This window comes from Sciurus vulgaris (genome assembly GCF_902686455.1).
Source record: "Sciurus vulgaris genome assembly, chromosome: 6".
Taxonomy (NCBI): domain Eukaryota; kingdom Metazoa; phylum Chordata; class Mammalia; order Rodentia; family Sciuridae; genus Sciurus; species Sciurus vulgaris.
The window spans coordinates 14021331-14049076 of NC_136466.1; positions in this window are offsets into that span (position 1 = coordinate 14021331).

A 27746-nucleotide genomic window follows, 5' to 3' on the forward strand; every position below is an offset into this window, starting at 1 on the left:
GGGCTGGGTATGCATGGACTTGTTTTAACATTTTCTCATAGTATGCCCACTTATGCAAAACAACCAGAAAAACACTGTTTCATAAACAATGGTTTAATTACAACAGTGGAAATCATTTGGTTTTCTATGCAACAATCTTATTGAGAAATATGCAACTTTTAGGTGTGCAAAATTAAATAATTGGGCTTTTATGTTTTATCATATTGTTGATTTCAACACTAACCAAGGCCCTCTTTCTGGTTCCTTATCTGGGACACATCCTGAAACATTCTGGAAAAATTTTTAAATTTAATTTTTTGGGTCCTTCAAAGTTCTAACCTCTAATCTGAATCAATGCTCAGTAACCACTCCTCCTTTCTGAAAGTTCAAATGTTTTCCATGGGTTAGGGTGAGAGAAACAAGAGGAGAAAATTAAACTTTTGTCTTCATTCCTGTGACTGAAGCCCCTTGTTTTATCAGCCAGTTCTGACCATTGGTACTTCTGTGTGACTGGTATCCCTAACCCAACTCTCACAAGTACTTGCATAGAGATTCTTCACCCCAGGGAGGTACCCCATCTCCATGGTCCCTTGACAGGGAAGCTTCAGCTCCTATCATCCTTCCATCACTCCCTATTCCACCAGGAGAGTTGCCATCGCCCTCCAGGATGGGGAATCAACCTGCTACTCCCCTGGTGCCTATTTGACCAACCAGACCCTCACAATCTTGCTAAGATAGTAGGCAGACTGTTTAACAGCTCCTCACCTGAAATAGCTTCCCCATTCTTCACTCAGAGTGTTTTGGACATAGACCAGCTGGCAAATTGTCTCAACAGGGACCTGGCTGCTGCTTCTCATTGGCACATCCCATCTTTAAGAGCAATTCACCTGGAGTCACTATTCCCTTCCCTCAAACTCATATCTACTTGGCTTTTTAGGGAAGAAACTTCCTGTGGACAAGAGAGGAAAGATCTTACCACAAGTCCTGTGCTCCAGCAGACCTGTGATCTGGATTCTCTCCTCCCTCTGTGTTATCCATTTTCTACACTTACTAAGGGTAGGAAAGAGGTTGAGGACAGAGGGGACAATTGACAGATGGAAAACTTATGCTTGTCTAACCTTGGGTTTTCTGACTCTAGAGATTGGAGGCTTCTTTGCTGCCCTTTTTAATACATGAAAGGCACAGATCTTTGATTTCCATTCAGGTTCTCTCCTGAGCCACAACTCCTGAATTAGGAAGAGAGTTCTAGTCAACATTCAGTCACCAAAGTTGCGATCGTGAATTTGACTGTATGCACAAGCACAGACATGTACATACCAAAACATGTATGTCTACATGGAATAGAGGCACAGTGAGCTGTGATAAATGTATGGTGTAAGAAACAAGCTTGTTGTTACAGGCCATTCAGATATTTCAGTTCATGTCCTAGTTCATCACAACCCATGAAGATGTTCAGGGCTTCAGAAGAAAAATAGAGAAGACCAATAGGGAGAGCTACGGTGGTGTAGGGGAGGTTTTAATAGAGAAATCAGAGGTACTCTCACTGAGGTATCCTGTGATCTAAGACCCAAGTAAAGTCAAGGAAGAAGCACATTTAGATGTTAGATGGCAGTAATTTGCATTTCCCCCTAGTCTACTGTTTGTCCATCATGAGACTCAGCTGAGCTTTTAACCTTAGTTGCCATGAGATACCTTTGTGGCCTTCCAACAATTTCCCTCTTTGTGCTTCATTTAATTTGAATGAATTTTATTTCTAGAACCATAGCCTAGCCTGTCCTTTTATTTACTGCAAATGAAGAACACTGATGAAGACCAAGGAACATAGGGTTATGGGTATTCCAGTATCTGCCATAATACTATCCTCATGATACGTGTGTGTGAATATATTGTGCATCTTACAGTGATGACTCAGAAAACTTGCTATGGCTGAGCCTGAAATGGAAGTCTTCTGCCTTTTGTGATTTACAATTATCTCAAAGTGAAAACTTATTTACCAAGAACAAACAAACAAAAAATTTGTCAAATGAGGGAAGCTACATCTTCAACTGCAGGAAAGTAGCACTGTAAATGAAGATTCAGATATTTTGTCTTAATGTGAAATGACCATTAAAAGCCAAGGGTCTCTTTTCATAATGTATTCGTCATTGACGGGCAGCTGTGTGGAAGAAAGCTTGTTTAATGCAAGCAGAGTGTGAGGCACTCTGCGGACACTCAATCAATAATTGTGGAATGAATGCTGAAAGCCTGTTTTTCTGCTTCTCCTGGTAGACAAGGGTACTTGTTTTTATTTTGTTTCCTGTTTATATGCTAGTTGTTTTTCCTGCCCAACATCCATTTCCCCTCTTTAAAAAGAATGTGCACATTTTCTAAGGGAATTGCCCCAGAGCCTCTGCAGGTGGTAGTGTGGGTTGTGATAACCATGGCTTTGACCTCCCCAGGTCAGGAGACAATCACAGGACCCAAGACCAAGTGTGCTGCATCTCTAGGACATGTGAATTCTAAATGGAGTCCAAGAAAAGTGGGGAATTGTTGGGCTGATTGCTTTCTGTGCTGTTGCTGTGTGGTAACAATCTATTCAGTCCTGTTTTTCTAGATTCTTCAGAGTCTCCTGCCTTGTCCAGTGTCCTGTTGGGTGGCACTTTCCAGCTCCTTTTTGCTACCCTGGAGTTATCAACTGGATAAAATAAAGCTCAAGACTGAAACAGAACTAAAACCCAACCAAAACAAAAAAATGCGTCTTTTATTTTTTTCTCTCAAGTTTCTGGCAACAAAGGAAGTTTAACAGGTACACATGTAAAGAGGAACTGAAATGTCCTGCAGACAGGTCCACCTACTCAGGCCAAAGTCTGACATGCACTTCCCTCACCCGGGAAGCCCTTTTACTCTCAGCCTTCCCAAGATTACAGCTCTTCTTCACCAGAAGAGTTGGAGTTTGCTGGTCTTTCCCTCTAATGTCTCTCCATTAACTTCTCTGCTACCCAGTGCCCATGTCTCACCTTTCATGCAGACATACCGATAAACTAATCAAAGGAAATGCTGGTCCTCAATGTGTTAACACTGTGGGGCTCTCTGTGACTGGAGGGTTACAGCATCTTATTGAGAAGCTGCTACACCCTGTTCCAAGACCCAGTGCCTGCTCAGAGAGTCTTGCTTAGGCAATCCTTTATATGGACAAAGCCGGCTCATCTGCTGTTCTGTTTCCCAACCATGAGAATAAGATACGGACCTGTTTGTGAAATGAAAGACAGGTGGTTATGTTGGAACTCTTCTCTGTCTGCTGTTTCATACCTCTTTTCAATAAAGAGAGTAGAAAGAGATACATGTTTGCTTTACGTTAGAGATGGAGAAAAACGTCCATTTATAACTTTAGCAACTTCCTAGGAGCTCTCAGTACAGTATCTGTATCCCTCTGATAGACATCAGAAGCATACAATCGGCACAGCTTATGATTGAGGCAGCCTTAAAATCTCTTAGTCCAAATTCCCACCTATGCATTCTAAAGCCTGTCTATGGAATGGTCAGTATATAAATCATCCCACCTGTCTTTGCTTCTATACAAAGGTGGGGGTGATTCATCTACTATAGCCTGCAATTTTACCTTTGTTTGGATCTGTTTCCTTAATGTTTTAGTTTAAGTTATAATCCATCCCCTTAAATTTTTTAAAAAATATTTTTAGTTGTAGGTGGACACACTATTTTATTTCTGAGAATCGAACCCAGGGCCTTACGTGTGCTAGGCAAGCGCTCCACCAGTGAGCCATAACTCCAGCCCCTTCTTTACATTTTTTACTCAGTAATATTGGATCAATTCTCTAAAGGAACATGTAACTCTCTATGTTATTTCAACATATTTTACGCCAAACTCTCACAAAGTCTACTAGATTCACTTGAAAGCCTAAATAGTAAGTTGCTAATAGCCCAAATAAACTAATTAGGAATTGCAATTTAATTACACATTAATTACACACCATTTTCTTTTTAATTAGTGTCACTTAAGGTGAACTGTGACTACAAATTTGTTTCTATTGATTGTGATGGTAATAAAGCCCAACTTAGAGTAATACCTTTTTCTTCTTTTTTCTTTTCTTTTTTTTTTTTTTAACATTGCTCAATGGATTAGTGTAGTTTTACATTCCTTGTCTCTTTTCCTGGGGTATTGTACCAAGTGGATTAGAACTTCAAATGCTACGAAGATACAAAAGCGCTTTATTGAAAACAGTCAAGACACCGGTAATTATCACCCAGGTTTTTCAATGATTTTTTTTTTCATGTTTAGATGGAACTTTGAGCAATGAGTTTCTTTTTAAAAGAGAATAAAAAAATTTTTTTTCAGTGGGTATGTAATACTTTTCAATGTCTCATCTATTGGTTTTCTTTGGATGTTTAAAACCTCAGTGTGACTTAAAGTTTATGAAATGGGGGTCACTGACATAAGAAAAAGTACAGCAAATATATATAGTGAATATCCTGTGGACTGAAACACATAATTGTCTAATAAAAAGGTTATCCACTGTGTTAAGTCCGTCACTGGCAGAAAATTTCTATTACTTCTAAGAGAACAGATTTGGCCATATCTTCAAAGAGCTCAAATTTTATGTTGACTGGAATTTATCCATGGGTATTACTACGTTCTATTACCAGCTTATGGTATCTAATTTATAAAGTCAATTTACATGCAAAGCTTTTTGTATTCTTTGTACTACTTAAATTCATCACAATACATTTTATTTTCTTTGTGAAATCACTTCCTGACTCCCAGCTATTCAACACATAACTTTTTAAACAAAAGAAACTAATTTAAATGGTTTTCCAATAAACCAATTCTAATTCAGCAACTGAGTCCATAAAATCTGCAGAAGAAGAAGAAGAAAAAAAACTTTTCTTGTAGAATAGTTCCACAGACTGGAAAAAAATCATTATTTTGAAATCACTATCAGTGGATTATAATACTTTCTGGTATGGTTAATAACTATCATCAAACCTATCCAAAAGGGACCAGAGGCAAAGGAAACTGACAAGATACTTTTAAAGAGGAAGGAAGGCAATAAACTTAGTTGTATTCAGAAGAAAGTCTCACTCTGAGCTCTGGTGCCAACTCGGAGGACTGGTTTTATGTCTAATGGGAAGATAGATGTATGTGATCTCTTGCCTGCCACCCAGTGGAACCATCCACCCCCATCATGACTGGCATGATGACCTGTTTCACCTCATTCTTTCTGCCAGTGTCCCTTCTGATTGAATGCTTAGTTATTTTATTGCACAGTTGTAAACCTGAAAAAATCATTCTGCAAAGACAGGATTAATTACCATGTAAAGCCATCTATTTTTAAGAAAGAATTTGATTAAATATGATCTAAAATAAAACCATAATGAGGATAACTTTCAGAAGGCCCAGTAACTAACATTGTTCAAGGTCTGGTTTCTATCACCATGAACTGATGATGTTCTAGTAAAGAAATCCTTTTGTTCAGAAGGACACAGGGCATGGTGACTCTGAGATCAGTTTGAACAAGTATGGCTATCCAAAACCTAAAAGATACTTTCTTCCTACTGTAGTGAATTACCGATAATCCCAACTCCTTTACCACCCGTAAAGTTGAGGAAACAGAATCAACCCATTTCAACACATATGTAATGTAAGTATATTTATTGAAAAATGCCATTTTGCCTAGAACACTGTGCCAAACTTGTTTAAAAAAAAATTACTTCCTGGTCGCAGTTTCTCTCTTACTTAAATATTATTCAGATATTAAGTAGATAGTCTAAAACTGAGATCTTCACGGCACTCAAAAACCTCTAAATATGTTTTGAATTTAAATTAGAAAACCGTATTTTGCAACAAAAAGTTTTAGATCCATTTCATTAGATTTTTTTCCTAGTACAATATTGATGAAGAAAAATCTACTTGGGAAAAATTTCCAGAAATTGCCTTTTTAGGATCAATAATGTTATTAGAATTTGAGATACTATTTGGTGTTTTGTGCCCTGAAACTCATTACAAACTCAAAATAATGTTTAAGACCAAATATTATTAGTAAATAAAATTTTGAGGTATGTTTTGTTTTCATTTTGGAAATTACTCTCAGAACTCATGCTAAAGAACAAGGTTTTTTATCATTTATCTTTTTAAAAGATAATTATAATTAAATTTGGGCTGGGGTTGTGGCTCAGTGGTAGAACACTTGCCTAGCATGTGTGAGGCACTGGGTTCAATTCTTAGTTCCACATATAAATAAATAAAGTAAATGTCCAATAACAACTAAAAATTTTTTTAAAAGAAAATATTTTTAAAAAATTAAGACAACTTGTATTGACTTACTTGGTGAGTTCAGAAAAGTGAGAATGACGGAGAAAGCTAACAATTGAAAAGTTTCCTTTAAAGTGCACTGATATTAGAACAAAGATGTATCTAGTTTTGAACTATGAATGTATAATAGCCACCGGAAGCATCTGATGTTATTTCTTTTGCTTATTTTGTTTAATGATTTGGGGTCTGAAATGAGTCAGGAATCCACTATGGTTTCTCTCTGAACAGTTCACACAACATGCTTGTGGAACAGGAAAACAGCTCTGTACCTTTCCAATGATTTGATATGCTGGTTTAGACCATATCAAAATGAAACGGATATGAAACTGAATAGAACTGAAATTAATTAAACTTGACTCAGACGGATGGCAAAACATGCATAAGACTTTCTGAATCCTGAAAGGTATCCTTTCATGTACTTCATGTTGGCAAGAGATGGTTGGGGTCGTTTTAGAAACTACAGCTCTCTGAGGGCCCATGATTAGAATCTTCTCAAATACTGCCTTTGTTTAGAAACACAGAGTGTTCTGTAGTCATAAAGAAATGAAGGCTAAATACACTTGTAACTTGGTACAAAGTTAGGAAACAAGTAATTCTTTGCTTTTATATTGTACAAGAAAACATCTTTTACTGGTGTTGAGTAACATTGAATTAACATGATAGAGAGAGTTGTCAGTAGTCACAGCGCAAGGAAACACATCAGGAATTTATTAGATTTGGATTTATCAGTGCATAGAAATTCATGATGTTTAACTTAAAGGCAAAAAGAGCAGAACACTTTGAATAATAGCTTGAAGTGGATGATTAGCTAAGGGGATGCAACATTTAATAGCCAAAATAAATTACTATAATTATTTTATTACCTATGCTAACTGATTCCATTGTTTTTATTGAAATAACAACTCCCTCAGGAAGGGAACGGTGTTTCAATGAATCTCTGCTATAGGCCTGTGTATTTTCCTGCAGCAATCAAAAACAATGAAAAATAGCCTTCATTGATAATACTTTTAATGTCTACATTCTGGTACTTGCAGAAAATATTTCATCGAACTGCAAACACCTGGAAATACCTGAAATGTTTGGAGAGAAGGGAGAGCCTATTAAAGATGTAGTTATTTTCAGTTCTTTTGCCCCTATATTTGCACCTTTCATTAGTTCATGCCTTCTCCATGTATAAGTATTTTTTCCCACATTGCATTCTCCAGAAAAGACATTTTTGAGATTCTAATATAACAACTTTCTAGCAAAAATACCACACACACACACACCTGAATGCTTATGCATAAGTTTCTCCAAGATGTGGGAAGGAGGTTGACTGAGTCATTTTCAGAGGGTGTGTGAAACAGTGGAAAAAAACAATTGCACATACCTAGAAAGTAAATTTTTACTTGAAAGTTGAAACTTATTTTGAAAACAAGTTTTTTTTTAATGGTTGCATTATGAAGTACATAAACATTTCTATATGAAAAAAGGGGTACTCTGGAAGAAATGATGAACTTGCAGCAGACCATGTTCCTCCATCTCTTCTGTCTGAGCCCCATTCTATCTTCCTTTCCATTCTTCTTTGCCTTTAGGGGCATTTTATAAGAGAAACTGATAAATACTATTAAGGTACTTCTGTAGTTCTTTCCACTGTCCTTCATTCTCAGTTGGGGAAATAATAGATCATCTGCTGTTACAGGCTTTGGGTCCACAGATACAAATCATAAAATCAAAGAGAGATTTAGGAGAATTGAAAGGGAAGTTAGAGAGAAAGATTTTTAATTCAAGTCTGAAAGGTCTTTGCCCTCTTTGCTTTCTTTCCTTTTTTTTTTTTTTTTTAAATAAAACTAGGTTCATTGTGTACATTTTCCAATTTAAATGTCATTTTTTTACTGTTACTTTAAATTTTATTTTTACAGACTGCATTTTGATTCATTGCACACAAATGGGATACAAATTTTCATTTCTATAGTTGAACACAGTGTAGATTCACACCACCCATGTAATCATACCCATATGTACGGTAATGCTGTCTGTCTCATTCCACCATCTTTCCTTCTCCTGCCCTCTCCTCCACTCATTTCCCTCTAAATAATCCAAAGTTCCTTCAGTCTTCTCTAACCCCTCACCCTTCCCCTGTTATGTCATGATTTTTGTATGGATATCTGCATGGATTTGGTTTACAGAATATTTCAAGATCTAGATATTTCTAGTAGTTTCTTCCAAGAATTTCCAAAGTCTACTACCTCAGCATTTACTCATTTACTCACATGTCCATTTATCAAATAAACATTTAATGAGTCCCTTTCTGATGTGGCCACCATGCTGGGTGTGGGAGATACACAGTTGACACAATGACTGTTTGCAAGGAACTCGAAAGTCCAGATAATAGCAGTTCTTTCATCAGTCATGTACAAAGCAAGGAGAGAAGTGGGTAGAAGTAATAAGAGCAGAAGGGGCATGTGGGTCCCTAGTGAAGAGATGAACTGAGAAGGGAGAAATCCACAGATGTTTCCTTTTGTTCCTTAAAGCAAGAACAATGTGTCAGACTAAGAACATACTCATTTGCTTTAAAATAAGTGATTATTGCACAAGTGAGACACTTAGGCTACTCTAAATGCATTTGGCAACTGCATCTGTAGGGTTCTTTGAAGGAATGTGGGAGGTCATTACTCAGACAAAGACCTGATTCAGGCAAGGCTTCCCACCCAGTTGCCAACTGATCTACCATAAACCCAGAATCACCGCATGGAGCAATAACATTAGAAGACAGGCCTTTGTTGGATATGTTAACTGCAGCATGGATGTGTTATGAATGAGTCTCACAGCTCACTATATTGACCCCAAGGCATCTAGTAAGTTTTGGGGGGCATGGGGCATAGTATGGTCTTGGAAAACACTTGAAATTTTCAAATCGTATTGCTTCATATGGCATAATCTCCCACTTTCTTTTTCATGTAACTTCTCTTAATGCACAGGGCACACACAAACACATCCACACATGCCTTCAACCTCTCTATTTAAAGTATGTTTGTATTATTCTATTTCATACTCTGTGTCCTTCTCAACAATAAAGCCATTTATTATCTATTTGACTTACTTGGTTTTTCTGTTTTCTTTTCGATTTTGGTTCTGGGGAATCTAACCAAGGGGTGCTTTACCACTGAGTCGCACCTCTAACCTTTTTAAATTTTTTTTTCATTTAGAGACAGGCTCTTGATAAGTTGTTTAGGGATTCACTAATGCTGAGACTGGCCTTCAACTTGAGATTCTCCTGCCTCAGTGTCCCAAGTCATTGCAATTACAGATGTGTACCACTGTGGCTGGCTCACTTACTTGTTATGACTCCTGCACTAAATTTTGAACTTCATACCCACACAACTATTTAAACATTTCATCCTTGTGACCAGATAGGTATCTGATCTTTGTTGAATCAATGTCAATGGATGGATCGACAGATGAGCAGAAATATAAGTAGGAGAGCTAATAACTCAAGTATTCCCAATGACACAGAGTTTTGGCCATTTAAAATAATGAACTAGAACCTACAGTGCCTTCTGTTCCCACCAGTAAAGCAGTCAGTGTGTGAATTTGAGCTGTTTTGTTTAATAATTCTTTCTAAGGCCCTTTTAGATTTTGGTGTTTACTTATTTTCAGGAACTGCATCGAATATCTTGGAAGGTCTTCATACTGGGATATGTTGACTCCTTTTTATCTTCTAGAACATGTAATGTCTGTTTCATTGCCCTGGCCATCAGATTTCCCCAGGCTAGATTCAAGTGCAACATTGCTCATATAAATACTCAAGGTACTGGAAAACACAGGCTTGCAGAGGATGAAAGTGTTCAGAGTCAAGACCAGAGAGGCCAGCTTAATTCTCCCATTTACACTCACAGACCGTTTCTTCACACTTTCTCAAAGAAAGCAGATGTTGATTAACTTGGGAGAAGACTTAACTAGAAAGACTATCTGAAGTGAGATAAGAACTGCTTTTTATTTCTTGTATCGTTATTTTTTTTTTTTTTTTTAGTATGGGACTAGGTTTTTCTAATGGTCACATCACTCAATATGCTAAATGTTTGTCACTTCAAAACCCCAAAGTATCAGAACTACTAAAATGAAAATTGTTGCAACAGCATCAAAGTAAAACAGTGAGTTTTAGCTTGTAGTAGCCAGATGTAAGTTAAGATATCCATAAAACAAAGACTCCATCAAATAAGAACAATATGTTAACTTGGAATTTTTAACCCAAAAAAATTGCATATATAAAGCTAAGCACAAAGATATTCTGTGGAAATTGCACTTTTAAGACTTTTTCCCCTTTAATATAAGACAAGTGATATTGAATTTCATGTTGTATAGTTAGAATTTATGACTGAGGCATAATGTGTGTACAAAATGCTATAGTTACCCCTTATTTGAGAATTTGTTTTCTATGGCTTAGTTATTCAAGGTCAACTGTGCTCCAAAAGTGGCAGATCAAAAATTCCACAAATAAATAAGTTTTAGCTGGGCACAGTGGTTCACACCTATAATCTCAGTGGCTCAAGAGGCGGAGACAGAAGGATTGCAAGTTCAAAACCAGTCTCAGCAAAAGCAAGTGCTAAGCAACTCAGTGAGACCCTGTCTAAATAAAAAAACAAAATAGGGTTGGGGGTATTGCTCAGTGGTCCAATGCCCCTGAGTTCAATCCTCGAACAAAAAATAATATTTTAAATTGTACACTATTCTGAATAACATGGAGAAATCTTGTACTTCCCCAGTCTGTTCTTTCCATCCTGCTCAGGATATGAGATATACCTTTGTGCAGCATATCCATGCTGTATATGATACCCTCGCATTAGTCACTTACTAGATTGTCAATTATCAGATGGACTGTCCTGATATATCAGTGCTTGAGATTCTTGCTTTAAAAAAAATGACTCTAAAATGCAAGAGTAAAGATGCTGGCAATTTTATCACAAGATATGTTTATAAACATTTTATTATATTCTTAGAGGACTTTTATATCTTACTGTATCTGATATATTAAATTTTATTGTAGGTATGTATGGAATAACACATATTACTTCATGTATACAGTTCAACTATCTCCAGTTTCAGTCTTCCATTGGGGGTGAGGGGAGTCCTTGAATGTATGCTTCTAAGATGTACTTACAAATTCCAATTAAATGCTACCATTTGTTAAATATCTAACTAGGAGCATTTTATATGTGTAGTTTGTTTTAATTCCTAAGACAGCAGTATTTTATGGAAAAGGTAATCGAAACTCAGAAATATCAAGTGAGGTATAGCAATAAACAGCTAAAAATGATGTGAATGGAACAGAACTCCATGTTTAGGTAATTAGAAGATACATTCTCTCCCCTGTATGCTTTTGCTCTCTCCTTTTGGGGCGTTGGTAGAGATTGCAATACCAACCTGAGCTCATTCTAATTCTGAGGAAGACAAGGGTGAAGTGAATCACTAAATCATAATTGCTGTCAATTATGCTACTCATGCAAGGGGATCCTCATGAAGCACAAAAATCATTCACCGACTGAAGGAGGCAGGTTCTTACTGTGTGTGTATCTGTCAGTGAAAGGTGACACACAAATCATGGTAATGATACCAAAGTCCTGAGAATGGGCTAAACTCATAGACCCACAGAATGAGGTATTTCAAAACACCTTAAGGACTTTCTGCTATGAAAGAGAGAGAGAAATCCAGAGAGAAGAGAAGGAAAGTCCTATAAGAAACTCTCTAAGATAAGAATCATTACCTGTTTTATACCTGAGGAAAATGAGACAGAGAGACATGAATCCAAATGGAGCATATTATTTAGTAGAAGATTAGAATTCATAAACAGTGTTCTGAGTGTTTTCCACTTTGCTTATCTGTTTTTTTTTTTTTTGCTTGAAGGACTACCCTAGGTGTTACAGCATGTTTACTAACTTACATGGCTTCTGACAGATAGTACCCATGGCACTGCAGTCCCAGTTGCAAGTGACCACCAAAGTCTCTAGACATTGCCAAATGTCCTTGTGAGACTCCTCCTCCCACTTGGACACCCACTGCTCTGTGGAAGGGCAGGGGTAAAGCCCTGGGCTGGATAAGACTCCTAGACTGCCACCAGGATTCACTTATTTGTAACCTCTGGCATCTTCAAAAATTCTCAAAGTGTTCTAAGATTCTAAGACCTTATCTATATAAAAACTGAGAACATGCTGATAACATTACTTAATTAATGTCATAACTAAAAGGCCTGCAAATAAATGTGAGGCTTGATAGAAAAGTGTTTTGTCCATTTAGAATGATGTTGCCTGTAGGCTTAGCATAGACAGCCTTCACAATTTTGAGGTATGTTCCCACTAGCCCTATTTTTTCTAGTGTTTTAAGCATGAAGGGGTGCTGTATTTCATCAAATCTTTTTCTGTATCTACTGAAATAATCATATGATTCTTAACTTTAATTCTATTGATGTGGTGAATTACATTTAATTAGAATGGCTATAACCTAGAATACAAGCAAAAACAGGTGTTGGCAAGGATGTGGGGAAAAAGGTACACTCATACATTGCTGGGATTCAGGTTGGTGTAGTCACTCTGGAAAGCAGTCTGGGAATTCTTTAGAAAACTTGGAATGGAACCACCCTTTGACCCAGCTATCCCACTACTTAGCCTATACCCAAAGGACTTAAAATCAGTATGCTACAGTGACACAGCCACATCAATGTTCATAGAAGCTCAATTCACAATAGCTAGATTGTGGAACCAACATAAATGCCCTTCAATAGATGAATGGATAAAGAAACTGGTATATATACACAATGAAATATTATTCAGACATAAAGAAGAATAAAATTATGGCATTTGCAAGTAAATGGATGGAGTTGGAGGATATCACGCTAAGTGAAATAAGCCAATCCCTCAATCCAAAGGCTGAATGTTTTCTCTGATAAGTGGATGGTGATACATAATAGGAAGGAGGTAAGGGAAGAATGGAGGAGGGATAGATTTTGTAGAGGAAAATGAATGGTGGGGAGGGGGGAGGGGGAGGAAAGACAATAGAATGAGACAAACATCATGACCCTACGTACATATACAATTACATAGATGGTGTGACTATACTTCATGTACAACCAGAGAAATAAAAAATTATACCCCATATGTGTACAATGAATCAAAAAAATAAAAAATAAAATAAACAGTGTTTTGGACATGAATAAGTGCTATACAATATTAAGGAACATCATTATTACTTGTTTGTGAAAAGATGTAAAGGTAAAAGGAAAATGACAATCAGAGAACAGAAGTCATTTTAAGGAATTTGCTTGTTTCATGAAAATTATCAGATGTTACAGATCAAAGGGTGCTAAGCCCTAACAACTGAGGAGATTGCTTCCTAAAATCTTCATGCAAGAAAATCAGGTGACTAGAATGGAATTTCTTTTTTAACTTTTAAATTTTATTTGTTCGAATTAGTTGTACATGACAGTAGAATGCATGTATACATTTTGATAGATCCTACAGAAACAGAATGTATTCTCTCATTTTTCTGATTATACATATTGCAGGATCACATTGATCATGCAGTCGTACATGTACATGAGGTAATAATGTATTTTTCACTCTACTATCATTCCTTCCCTCATATCCTTTTCCCTCCCTTCACTTGCCTCTACCACATATAAAGTAACTGGATTCTTCCCAGTTACCCCACAAACAATTAATGTGAATTAGCGTAGTTTTAAACCTAAAAGTTGTTAATCTCCATCCAATAAAAGAGAGAAATGAGAGTCCAGCCCACCTCCATATATGGAGATCTGTTGTAACTGTTAAGTAAACACTGGTTTCAACTAGCTAAGTTTTAATTTCAGATCTGTCAAGAATCAGCTTAGTAACCATGAGCAAATCACTTGCTCTTTCTGAATATTATTTTCTTTATCTGTTCAATGGAAAGTAAATTTAATTAATTAATGTGCAAGCTAGTTGGGAGTACTTGGAGAGACAATATATGTGAAATACAAGTGGTAAGACTAATGACTATGAAATGCAACCCCAAACCAAGACCTTCACCACATTTGTCTTTCAACAGATAAAGCCAAAGTTCCTTCAGAAAGAGTTGCTTAGAACAGTGAAGCACTTCTATTTTTTTTTCATGATTCTAAATCACATAATGTGCTCCACATGGAAATCAAGAGACTAGATTTACAGAGAAAGGGATAGATTAATTGACTTCAAAAATAAGGAGCCCATGTCAAACATACATCTGGTCATCTAAACCATATGCCGAAAAATCTAAAGTCCCCAGAAAATTTCAATTACAAACATTTTATTATCGTTTCACTACATCTATTTTACAAAACAGCAGAAAGAAATATCTTTATTTAATCCATTCTTGATTGAGTTGTAATAATAATTCTGAATATTAGTTGCATTTTTAATGTTCTGCAAGCCTAAATACATTGTCAATAGAGGGGCGTATGTTCCTTAAAGTAGCAGAGAGAGAACACCTGTAACGATCAGACATATGATAAAACTGTCAAAGGTACGTGAAATTAATTATACCAATTTTGGAATATATATATCATTTTTACTACACTATGACAATGAAAATTATGTTTTCAATAATATTTAAAAGATAAAAAGACCTAGAAGTATTTAACTGACACTTCAATAAGGATATCTTTACACCTAGAAAAAAATGTCGCTTTTCTACATTTCAGAACTATCTTTCCTAATGATATTTTCAATGCTGTTGCTCATATCATCCTCTTCTGCAGTCATCCACAGGTTTGGCCAAAGTCAGTGGTAGCTCGTCTTTGCAATGTTCAAATATCACTTTAAACAGAAAGCCGTTCTGCTTTTTACTTGTCTGAAGTCTTGCATTTCTAATGGCTCTATATGTTTGTCTTTTATTTTTACTTACCTAGTCCATAATTTTACCACTTTATCAATCATTTAGTTCAGGATTCTGGAGATGTTTAGCGTAAGGCTTTTATGGGCCCAAGTTAAGAGAATAAAAACAGCTATATAAAAAATAACAGAATGAATCAAACAACAATACCCTATGTAAATTTGTGATTACACAAATGGTATGCCTTTACGCCATGTACAAACAGAGAAACAACATGTATCCCATTTGTTTACAATTTAAAAAAAAAAAAACAGCTATATACTTTTTTTTAAGATAAGAGTTCAGGACCATGGACAGCAAACCATAGCTGCCCTGCCCTGGACCTGGAATGGCTGTAATTTACTATAATAAGCCCACCCAGGGTATACTGCAGGATTCATACTCAAAATTAGTAGTTATCCATTTGGACTGGACCAAGTTTCTTCTTTACTTGCTAGTGGGGGTTGTTTACATCGTTCTAAAGTAGAATGTAAGACTTTCAAATACACAGCAAAAGCACTTTAATGAAACCGCAAAGCACATATGAATTGTAGTCTTGGCCAATGAAAACCTCACAGTACTATAGACCAGAGTCAAAAAACGCTTTGTGAAGCTCTGAACTTCATGTGCATGAGTAGAGAGGATATATATTTTCTGAATTGTAATGTGACAGTAATACTTACTTATATTGTTGTACCATGGGTTAGAAATCTGTTTGTGCTTCCTTTACATTTGTAGTAGTATATTTATCTTTGCAAGAAATCTCTACTTGAATTCAGAAACTAAGAAACAAAGTGTGCTAGTCATATTGGTTCTCTCCTGCAGGTTGTGGACTCAGCAATACTTCTGACAGATTTCTCCCATATCTGGAGAGCCTTCAATATAATCTTCTAAATGTTTATTGAAGGTTAGTACACACATTTTTCCTTTTCATTGTAGAAAGGATAAAACCTGTACAACGATTGTGTTTTACAACAGCCCCTTCTTGGTGTCAGAAAACCAAAGTTGTAATTTAGGATTGATAGCTACAAAAAAGAATGAGAGTTCAGGATTTTTCAAGTTTAAGACAAACACTTTGCACATGCACCAGTTAAACCTCCAGCACTTACAATCCTGTGAAGTAAATTCAGGCCCTCAGGCTTGATGGGATAAGCACTACAGGTACTTTATAACAGCAAGTGAAATCATCAATTTAACACATTTGATACATGTGCTGTTCAGTTTTTGAAAAGTAAAAAGAAAGCTGAAGGAAATGAACATGGCATAAGACTCAATGCTAAGCATTTTGAAAATGCACGTCTAGGAAGGAAACATAATTTATCTTGCAGTTACATGAGCATTCTGGAGGCCTCTCTGCAGAGTCAGCAAAGGTGTCATGCATTGGCAATAAGCCTGGAGGGAGGTGAGGTCACTGACCAGCTTGTAGGAGGGAGACCTTGCATTTTTGTAAAGATTTTGATCAGGAATATGAAGCTGGTATTTCCTACCTTTACTAAATTCTGACATGTTGAGGATTAGAATATTGCATAAGCATAACTCTGTGCCCTCTGAAAAGCTGGCTGATGCCTTATTCTTCAGGTGAGGACAACATGTCCAGTTTAGTTGGTCACAAGAGCAAAAGCACAGCATACTTAATGCAAGCAGCAAGAGAAATCATTGAGCATCAATCCTAGCTAAGAATTTTACTTGGAATATTGGCAAATGAGTGTGATAAATGTGATATTTATAGTATGAAAAAAATTTAAAAATGATCAACTCAAGCTCCAAATAAATAAGAGCAGTCCCCCAAAAATGCAAGTAATAGTCAACTTTTTTTAAGCTTTATCCATTAGTATGTACCATCTGTTAAAGTCTATGCAAGGTATTGTGTCTTAAATGAAGACAGTCCTAGACCAAAATGTATGTTTTGGTTTAAAAGGAAAAACAAAACAATTTTATGATATTATTCATAGTATTATGGAAATGCATACATTTTTAGAACCATCAAAAGAATGGGCTGATGAATGTCTTTTGTACTCAACACCCACAGGATAAGAAACAGAATTAAAAGCAAAAGTTATAAACAAAAATTCCAGGAAAGCATGACTATGCTGAGACAGGGAAATAAATAGATTACAGACTACATATGAAAAGAGGAGCTGAATGTAAAGCATGTCTTGTGATCTATCAGTGAAACAATGAAACTGCTAATAGACTGAGATAAACCCTTAACAGAAGGGGGACATTTTGTTTGGTGTTAACCACTTAACTCAAGATTGGGAGGTTAGTGGGCATTTGTTGGATGTACCCAGGTCTAAGAGCAATTGAACCAGTGTCAGCTTTTCCATTGCTGTGACCAAAGCACCAGACAAGAACAATTTAAAGGAGGAAAAGCTTAGTAGGAGCTCACGGTTTCAGAGGTTTCAGTTCACAGACAGCTGACTCCTTTGCTCTGGGCCCATAATGAGGCAGAAACAGCAGGGACCAAGGGAACAAGGAAGTAGGCATCCCAGGACACAGCCACCAAGGATCAGAGAGAATGTTCTCCTCCACAGGGACAAATATAGACCTCAAAGTCAGACCCCCAGCAACCCACCTCTTCCGGCCACACTCTCCTACCTACAGTTACCACACAGTTAAATCCACCAAGATGACTAACACACTGATTTGGTTAAGGTTTCCATAACATGACCAGTTCACCTATGAAATTTCTTACACTTTCTCACGCATGAGCTTTTGGGAGACACACACCGCATATCCAAACCATAACAACCAGTTAAGGAGGTGATGTGTATGCTGGTAAGAGATAAGAGTCTGAACTGAAGGCCTGGCACTGGATCAGAGAGATGGACAGGATGTAACAGACTTTAAGGAGATAGAGTGAAAATTCATAACTGTAACAATCAATATTAAACAGAAAGACCAAGATTCATCTACTTCATAACTGTTGGAGTAATCATGCTGATGAATGACAGTTTTACGTTTCATCATGTGAAGTATTAGCTCTACAAATAAGTGTAGGGCTTAGTAAGAACAAGCACCATATATCCATGTAGATAGGGGCAGGAGAAGAAACTATTAAAACTGCACCTGGTGTCTACAAAAACTGAACAAAGTTCTGGGAAAGTTATTCCTAAAATTCTAGTATGTATATTCAACCTAACTATACACAAATAGACATTAAAAACCTATGTGCTAGAATGTTCTTTCAAACTATTCACAATTGGCTCAAAATAAAAACTATATAAAAACATTTCTGATCAGTAAAGTTGATAAGTAAAATATGCTATATTCCCACAGTGGAATACTATGCATCCATCAGAATAGGCAAATTATAGCCTACAGAAAAAATATAGATTACTCTCATAAATAAAAGAGCAATGAAATGCTAAATGAAAAATGTTAAGGACAAAAAAGTATATATTATATAATATATAGTTATATTATATAATAAAATAATAAAAGTATATATTATATAATATATAGTTATAGTGATAAAAAGTAGACAAAACTTTATGGTATTAGAGTTGGCATAGCTATTAATTTTGAAGGAGACAGTAGTCAGGAGACATACAGAACTGTGGGGTTCTGGCAGGGTTTAATGACCTCTTTGGGTTTGCATGAGTGTGAGCCATTTGCCAAAATCCATCCAGCTGTCCCATTATGACATTTATGTGATGCACTTTTCCATATTTGTATTACAGTTTAACAAAAAAAGTTTTAAAAATGATGCTTAGTAAAGATTAGAAGAAAAGATTATAGGCAGGAAATGAGTTATTGCTCAGTAAATGCAAATCTGCCTCTCAGAGAGGCCAATTACACTGAGCTACAGGAAACATCACACACACCAAGACAGGGAAACAAATTAGCCTCTCCTGGGGTTAATCATATCACTGGTTTTAAGTGATTTCTCAACAATATATTCTTTAGAACTTATAACCACCTGCATGTTTTCAGGAGTTGATCCTTCCACAAAGTACATCACAAAATTGGTCTACTGGTTATTTTCTTGTGTGTGACTAATTATCCCAAGGTTTTGTGTATGTCCTTCATGGAAACTCATAAGTGGTCATGGATCAGAACAATGTTCTCCTTCATCCCCTGGAAGGGAAGGTTTGTAGCCAACTCAGGAGAAGAATGAAACTATCCTGGAGCAGGGCCCCCACCACACATTAGCATTTCAGTTACAGCTGCTACCTTGTTTTTACACCCACATTTATTTACTTCCAAGGCCAGCTTCACAGGAAAAGAAAAAAATAATAAATGAAAGTCTGTATTCATTGTCTAATTATCAATTTCACATACCTTGAAAACAGAGTATGCTAACATGTGTATAACTCAAAATATTATTGTAAGATTAAGTTCTGGAACAATAAAAAATTTCCAATCACTGTTAATGGGCTCATAGAACAGAAAAATGATGATGATATAAAGCTAGCATTTTTCTTAAGTCTTAACTATTTAATGGACAGATTTATTATTAGAAGTATGAAATGATTTAGATAAATGGAGAGGAAAAAAATCTCCTATAGAACAAGGTGGGCCAAGAACTAGCTTCGGAACCTTGGCAGCCAGCCGAGCACACCTCCATAAGGGGACGTGCAACTTTAATCTTTATTATGGAGTGATCGCAAGTGGACTGATTCTGAACACCATCTGCTCTCAATGAAGCATTTGAGTTACAGGCTGCTCACTCTGATAAGTCCTTCACCTCTGCTCTCCAATTCCACCCACAGTCCCATTAGGAAAGGTTGGGTTTTATAAAATGGAAAAGTTTATTGTAATTAATATTCTTTACAAGAGCCATTTATTTCTAACAACCAAATGAACAGCTGAGGTTTAAATATTATTATCTGTCAGAGTTCTCTAGGCAGAAAGAAGGTGAACTTCCAGTTGGGAACCCATATACATCTTTCAATGTCAGGCACTACTACATCAACTCTTGAGTCTCTTAGGTTGCAAGACAGATACTCAGTTCAGAAGTCCTGTGAAGACACAGAGACAGGGGACCTGTGTTTAATATAAAACTTTAATAAGTTGCATACTCTGGTGTCTAATAATATAACACCTTATACTAAACAAAGTATCATAAATTTCATTTACTTTATATGTTCCACTAAATATAGCACCTCCAGCTACCTAGGTGTGTGACGGCCTAGAATGAACCAATAATACAGACACATCTGACTACACATGCACATGGCTGCTTTGCCATCGAGGGGGTTGTAGTGAATCTGAATAGTGTACCCCCAGGATGCTTATCTGAGTACTAATCCCTGTTACTTGTGAATGTGACCTTGCTTTAAAATAAGGTCAGTGTTGACATTATTAAGGATTTCAATGTAAGAACACTCTGGTCATAGAAGCATCCTGTACCAGTGAAGATTTTGGAATTCTCATCTTTGGGAATGTGAAAGAATACAATAGTCCCCTTTTCTGTAGTTCTGTTTTCTGCAGTTTCAGTCAATTGTGGTTTTAAAATAAAAAATGGAATAATGCAGAAATCAAAACTAGTTACAAGTTCTAAATTCTGGACTGAAGTGAAAGATGAAATCTTGTGCTGTCCTACCGCATCCCATCCAAGACCTTATCCAGGGTATCCATACTATATACACTACCTGCCCCTTTGTCATTTACTATTTCAGCAGATTGACTATCGTAGTATCAAAGTTCTTGAATTCAAGTCATTATTTTATGTAATAAGGGCCCAAAGGACAAAACTTATGATGTTAGCAATTCAAATATGACAAAACTGGATGTGTAAATTACATCCAATAAGTGAAAAAGTAAAATTCCTCAAATTAAGGAAAGAAAAATAGCTTTTTATGCTGAGGGTATTAATAACTATGACAAGAATGAATATTCTTTCCATGAAATCACGAACAAGGAAAAATAAATTTGATTGAGTTTTACTGTGACAACTTCAAATTGCAAAATTTGGAGCCACCAACTAAAACTGCTTAATTAAGATAGAAAAGTCATTAAAACTGTGGTAAGAAGACATGAACAGAAAGCATGTTCTGAAAGACATCACTGTGTTGCATCAAAAAGCATTGAGGCCATCTATGAAAAGACTGCAGGAAAGGACCCTTGAAACAATGATACCAAGCCATTTATTTTAAATAGGGAATGTTGTACAGATTTGGGAGATTATATATAGGGGAAGTACTATTTGTGGCTTTAGGCACCTTCTGGGGATATACAGATATTTCCCTCAGATAAAGAATGACCACAATACCTTTCTGCTCTTTTAAGTCTTCTGGTTTATGGGAATTTGTTACAGCAATCCTAGGAAACTACAATGATAATTACTGTTAATTTATATTTTCTGGGAATCTTTCTGTGAGCCTAGGAAAAAGAGATATCATTATTATATAGAAGACATGGGCTGTTTAGGCAATTAAAGATAAATGATTTTGCACTCACTTGCATTTCACATCTTTTGGCTCATTTACCCCTTCTTTTCCTATGCTAAGATATGTCAGAGTGAATGCTTAAAAACCTAAGATATGTTTGTGGGCCATATTTCAGATAACACAAAAAATTAAAAGATTTCAGAAACTTTCTTAGAGTTCTTTTGGCAGATTGTTCAGAGAATCCATGAACAATAATAATACACCTCATATACACCAAAAAATAAAATAAAGAAATAAAAAATCAAATCCCCCCAAAATAACAACAACAAAAAAATCAAGTCCACTAGACTTATAAATGTTATCCTTTGGATACGTTAGCACTGTTCCTCACTCTGATTATGGAAATATAAAACATTTTCCCCAAAGACAATGTACATTTACACATGAAATCAGCCTGCCATTGTATTTTCCTGATCAGTGTCACCCGAGTGTCTGGTGACTTACCTCAGGCAAGCTCTTATCACCCAAATAACATATGTTACCATTTCCTGAACTTCTCTTCCTGGGGCCTCTCTGAAAGGAGACCACTAAATTACTGTCAAAATGCATACTTATGGTTTAGCATAACTCAATTACCCTGACAGCATTTTTTTTTAACATTTATCCTTTACTACTTTAAGATTTATTGTTCTGTCCCTTAAATAAAACTGTGGAGCAAATCAGAAACAATTTATTTCTAATTTGCAAAGGCTGTAACAACCAACCTTGCCCTCTAAAAATGAGATTACTAAGGATAATGTTCTAAGAATCTCTTTGTCATCAAACAGAATTTTTAAGCAGAGATATCTTTTAAGATTGAAGCACTTGTCTTTCAAGACTACTCCTTATCTTGTGAAGTTGTCCTTGTGACAGATGCACAATGACAAAATATTAGAGCATCAGGGTTGACAGGAGATAGCTTGGGGAAACAGAAAAGATTTCAATGTTAACAAATATTTTAAAGTTTTCTCTTCACTAACTTGAATGGCACACACATATAGGAAAATGACCAGAAAACCTTTTATAATAATAAGAGGTGTATAGAAATTAGAGCCATAATTTGAATATGAGCAATATTTCACTATAATGAGCCAAAATGCTTATAAAAAAGCACTTCATTTCTTCTCAAGGAAGTTAAATGCATTTGATACATGTCGAGAATTGATGTCATACATGAAGTCACAAGACCAAAATTTCAAAAAAATACTTTGCATTTAACTCTTTGAAGATGCTCACATTATGTTTCTTTGCTGTCTCTTTCATTTCTTAACCATGAAGTACAGGAATGAGAAGCAATTAATTCTATATTTTTCCCCAGGCCTGCCAGAGCAAATTACCAAAAATATGGTGGATTAGAAAAACCCAGAAATTCATTCTTCCCCTTCCAAAAGCTGAAAATCCAGAATCCAGGTGTTAGCAGTGCCTGCTCCCTCTGATGGCTCTGGGAAGTCTCTCCGCTATCTGTTTAGGGACCCTTGCCATCCTTGTGACTCCTTGGTTTGGAGGTGTCCCACTTTAATCTCTCATTTTATTGCCTTCTCTGTGGCTCTAGTTCCTCTGTGTCTCTCTATTATTCTGTGTGCCTTCTCTTCTTCTTATAAGGACACCAGTCATTGGATTTGAGACCCTGCCTGATGCAGTAGGACTTTACCTTAACTAATTATAACTACAAAGATCCTGAAAATCAGAAAATCAGAAAAGGTCATGTTTTGAGATTGCAGGTGGCTATGACTTTGGGTGAGAAGCTATTAATTTCACTACAGTCTCCAATGCCACAATACTTAAATAACTGTCCTTAATTTTTATTTCCTCACTAACAAAAGCAGGTCAAAAGGAGCCACAGTACTGCTTGATTCTTCATGAACCCTTACACAAGGGTGGGAAACGTTAAATGACTATTTGATCGCAGTATTTGCTGTGCAGCAAGAAGGACTAGCAGCACTATAAGGGTGCTTTTTAACCCAGACAGTAAGAAAGAGGCGTGTTGAAAAGGACAGATTGACTCCAACCTTTCACTATACTTTGAACCCTGATCAGCTACAGAGAAATTGCCTGCCCTTGGAAACAGAGGAGACAAACCCAGCATCAGTACTGGAAACATTAAGTCCCTAACTTTCTACTGTTAGTGGGTGAAAGTGTCCTCATAAACACTGATCACTCTTGGAACCAACCAGAACCATCTGGAAATGATTACATTTCTTTCTTCAGTTTCAGTTCATTATTGGGGATACAACTGATATCCCCAAAGAGACTTGATATTCATATTTATGAAGGGTCACAAATACGTAGTCCTTCCAGGAATGTTCCATTTCTGACCTTTTGACTCTGCAATCCAAACATAGTTGTTTCCCCAATGTTCTTCCATGTGAATTGCATCATCTACAGCAATACAAAGCTTTTAAAGAGATATTAGTCCACTACACACTTTATGCTTCACTTCATGGAAAGAAGACTCTGAATTGGGGTCTTTACCTTTCCCCACTTTCAGGTTGAAAAAATTGAATTTAAAAAGACTGATTATACTCTCCATAGTCAGAAGCCTAGTGAATGAGGATTTCAGATGTAACCCTTAATAGATGAAGTGGGAGCCCAGGTCCTCTACCATGGTACCTGACTCCATCCCTTTATCTATCTATCTATCTATCTATCTATCTATCTATCTATCTATCTATCTATCTATCATCTTTGGTACTGAGGTTGAACTCTAGGGCACTTAACCACTGAGCCACACCCCAGGCCTTTTTATTTTTTTAATTTTATTTTGAGATCGAGTCTTTCTAAGTTGTTCAGGGCCTCACTACATTGTTGAGGCTGGCTTTGAACTTGGGATCCTCTTACCTCAGCCTCCTAAGCCCTTGGGATCCATTTTATATCTCCTCAGTCTCATATATGCATAAAAGTTGCTTGGAATCCCAGGAACTTTCCTTATCTTAAAATTTGCTGGGGATGGGGAAGGCAGGGGGCAGTGTCTCTGTCCATATACTTATGCCACTTAACCCTCAGCCATTAGGCTACATTTATTCTCCTTTGCCACCTCTCTTCCAGGACTCAGGACTTAGAAATTCTAAATCAACAATCTCCAAAGACTTCCAAGCACCCATGTTATTTCACTGGGCTCTATATGAAAAATACAGGAGTACATTCATTTTCTTTTCGGATTTTGTTACTCTTCTCAGCATGGGAAAACAGAGTAGTAGCAAACATGAGGAGATTACAATGGTTTCATGAAAACCTATCTTCTTTTCCTGAATTTTTCTTTGTGGAAACCTTAAATATCTAAAGATCATTTAACTTTGAGCACTGTTTGGATCAAATTCCCAGGACTGCAATGGTCAGAGCTTAAATTGGTTGGAATAGAGTTAAATCCATCTCAGTTTAAATTATTTTTCTTCCTATTTTTCTTCCTTGGAGGATCTGATCATTAAAATCTGTGGAATGCTCAAAACCAGGCTGACCCTGCTTTAGGATCTCCAGAGCAAGCCTTGGGTTCTCTCCACCATCTGATTCACTTGAACCTGAAACAAGTACACAGTCGACCTGTTGGCTCTGGCTGCAGGGAAGCCAGGGGTCAGCTCTGCTCCTGTCAGGACCTCAGGAGCTGTCCACACTTGAGTCAGCTCTGCCTTAGGCATGCTTTGTCTACCTTCCCAAGCTTCACCTCTGCAACTCTGCTCTCTTGAGGTTCTACTCAACTACTGAAATGCCTGCTTTTACTTTTTCCTGCTTAATAGTTTCTGTAGACGAGAAGAGCCCAGGGGAGACTGGTGGCCCCAAACCAAAGAAATATCAGTCCCTTGCAAATGCATTTAAAGAGAAATCCATCTTTGTGACAGCATATTTATTTCCACTACATTGTTTCCTGAAATGTGATCAGCACAAAAGCACTTACCATATTTTACTGGATGCATGGATAAATGTAAGAAAAAATTTAAATGGTGCAGTCTTAATAAAATATAGCACAAAAAGGGGGGAAACACTCCATAACTAGTCTATCATACCTGTGTATAGTCATTACTTCTTAGGGTGAAGGAAACTTAGAGGAGTGAGTAGACTTTCAGCCAATTTAAAGGAGAGAAAAATGCTAAATACTAACCAAAGCAGTTCACAGCAATGGGCAAACATGGGATGTTACTGTGTGAATGGAAAGAGTGTGAATGGAAAGTCTTGTCTTAAAAGATCAAAAACTTTACAAAAATAAGCCCACAAATTCAGATTTTGGAGTGAGATAAGGCACCAGCTGGTCTTCTTTACAAAACTACTTTAATTCCTATGTGCTTCCTGGGTTTCTTAATTCAAAGAGAGAGAAGCCTTTCCTAATGTGCAGATACAAGTACTCAAAAGCAGGGCAGTGTGACAAGGTTCAGTATGCAGATAGTTAATTGAGTGCCCATTCTTCTCCCTACACCACTCCTGCTAAAACAACAAACACAGTAAGCTGGTTTATAATGGACTCAGATCTACAAAGGGTTTCTTTTCTTCTCACTCGTGCTTCTTCTTTCTCTCCCACAGATGACCTCTATTAGTCCTTGAAAAGAGGATTCATTCTCAGAAGATCTGAAAATTCATATTATCAACCAAAAATGCCTACAAACTTCAAACTCTTTTTAATTCTAAGATTTTTCATTAAAGATAGGAATTGAACACTGTTAATTTTCTAATGGTTATTTAGGAACTGGGTCATGGAAGGTTACCTTCTTTGTTTTGGGGGGCGGATAGGGGATTGAACTCAGGGGCACTCGACCACTGAGCCACATCCCCAGCCTTATTTTGTATTTTTTTTAAATTTAGAGACAGGGTCTCACTGAGTTGCTTAGTGCCTCCCTTTTGCTGAGGCTGACTTTGAACTGAGATTCTCCTGTCTCAGCCTCCCAAGCTGCTGGGATTTCAGACATGTATTGCCCAGTGAGAGGTTACCTTCTTAAAGAAATTAAAAAACAAAGTTGCCTTTTCCAGAAAAAAATCTATCAGTGAGATTAAAGCAATGTTCCAGTAACACTCAGTAGCTCTTCAGCAATTTTTCAATACTAATCAGCGATGCATTTTTTATAAGGGATGTAATTTAGAGGTTCTAAAATTTAAATACATTTGTGAACTCTTTGTATAAGTAAAAAATTGATTTTTATGGGGACTTGGAATTATTTGGCTTAAAATTATGAAGTAATTGATTGAAGAAACAATCATTTTAATAGAAAGATATGTGTGTGTATTCAATGATTCTCTTCATCAACAGTGTGAATTTCTTGATCTTTTACAAATTTTTGTATTTATTTGAAGGCTTATTTGTGAAACACTTCTAAAAGTAAGCAGAGTTAGCCATTGCCTATTTTTTAAAATATGGTCAATAATTATATAATTATCTGCATACTGCCAGACATTAGAAAAAAAAGTTCATCTTATGATTTTGTTTTGTCATTGTATCTTTCTGATAGGATATTTATCTAATAAAACTAAAAGAAAACAAAAAAGAGTTTCAGGTACTGTAAATACTCAGGTGATGTTCACTAAGGAGCTTAGAGAAGTTTCTCCTGGAGGCAATAGCTTGCTCCTTTTGGGACTTTGAGTTGACAATCCTTTAGCAATTCCAGGTGGAAGGAGCTACCTGCAGGGCAAATTTGAGCTGCCTGGTTTCACCAGTGGAAGAAGACCTGAACTCTCTTATCTCTAGAAAAAATGTTTCATGGTATCCTTATAGATGAAATTAGCAAAATTACCTCTTTATGACATCAACCCACAAAGATTGAACTCAGAATCTCTTTTCTCTTAAAATGTGTTATGTCTCAAAAATTTTACAAACATATTACTTAACAAAAGACAGCTAGAAAGAATTCCACTTAACTGCAGGATAAAAATCAATGTTGAATCTCCACAATCCTCAGTAGACCATGTGGATGAGCAATAAGAGTAAAGGAAATCATCAGTCAGTAACACAGCAAACCAACATCAATGTGAAAAAACTGGGGTGTACCCCAAATCCAGTAGACAGATGCAAGGGGATATGAGAAGGAATTTCATATTATTGTTTTCATATACTCAGAAAATAAAATTCTCAAAATCACTTAATAGAAGAACTCAAGGATACTTTATTTATATAATGTCTATATCTATGTAACTCTATTCATATCTGTCAATCAATGTATAAATAATCATCTCTATGTGGATATGTGGAGCAAATACTTTAGTCCAAAGTCAACATCCAAATTAATAGGGCAACACTGACTTATTTCCCA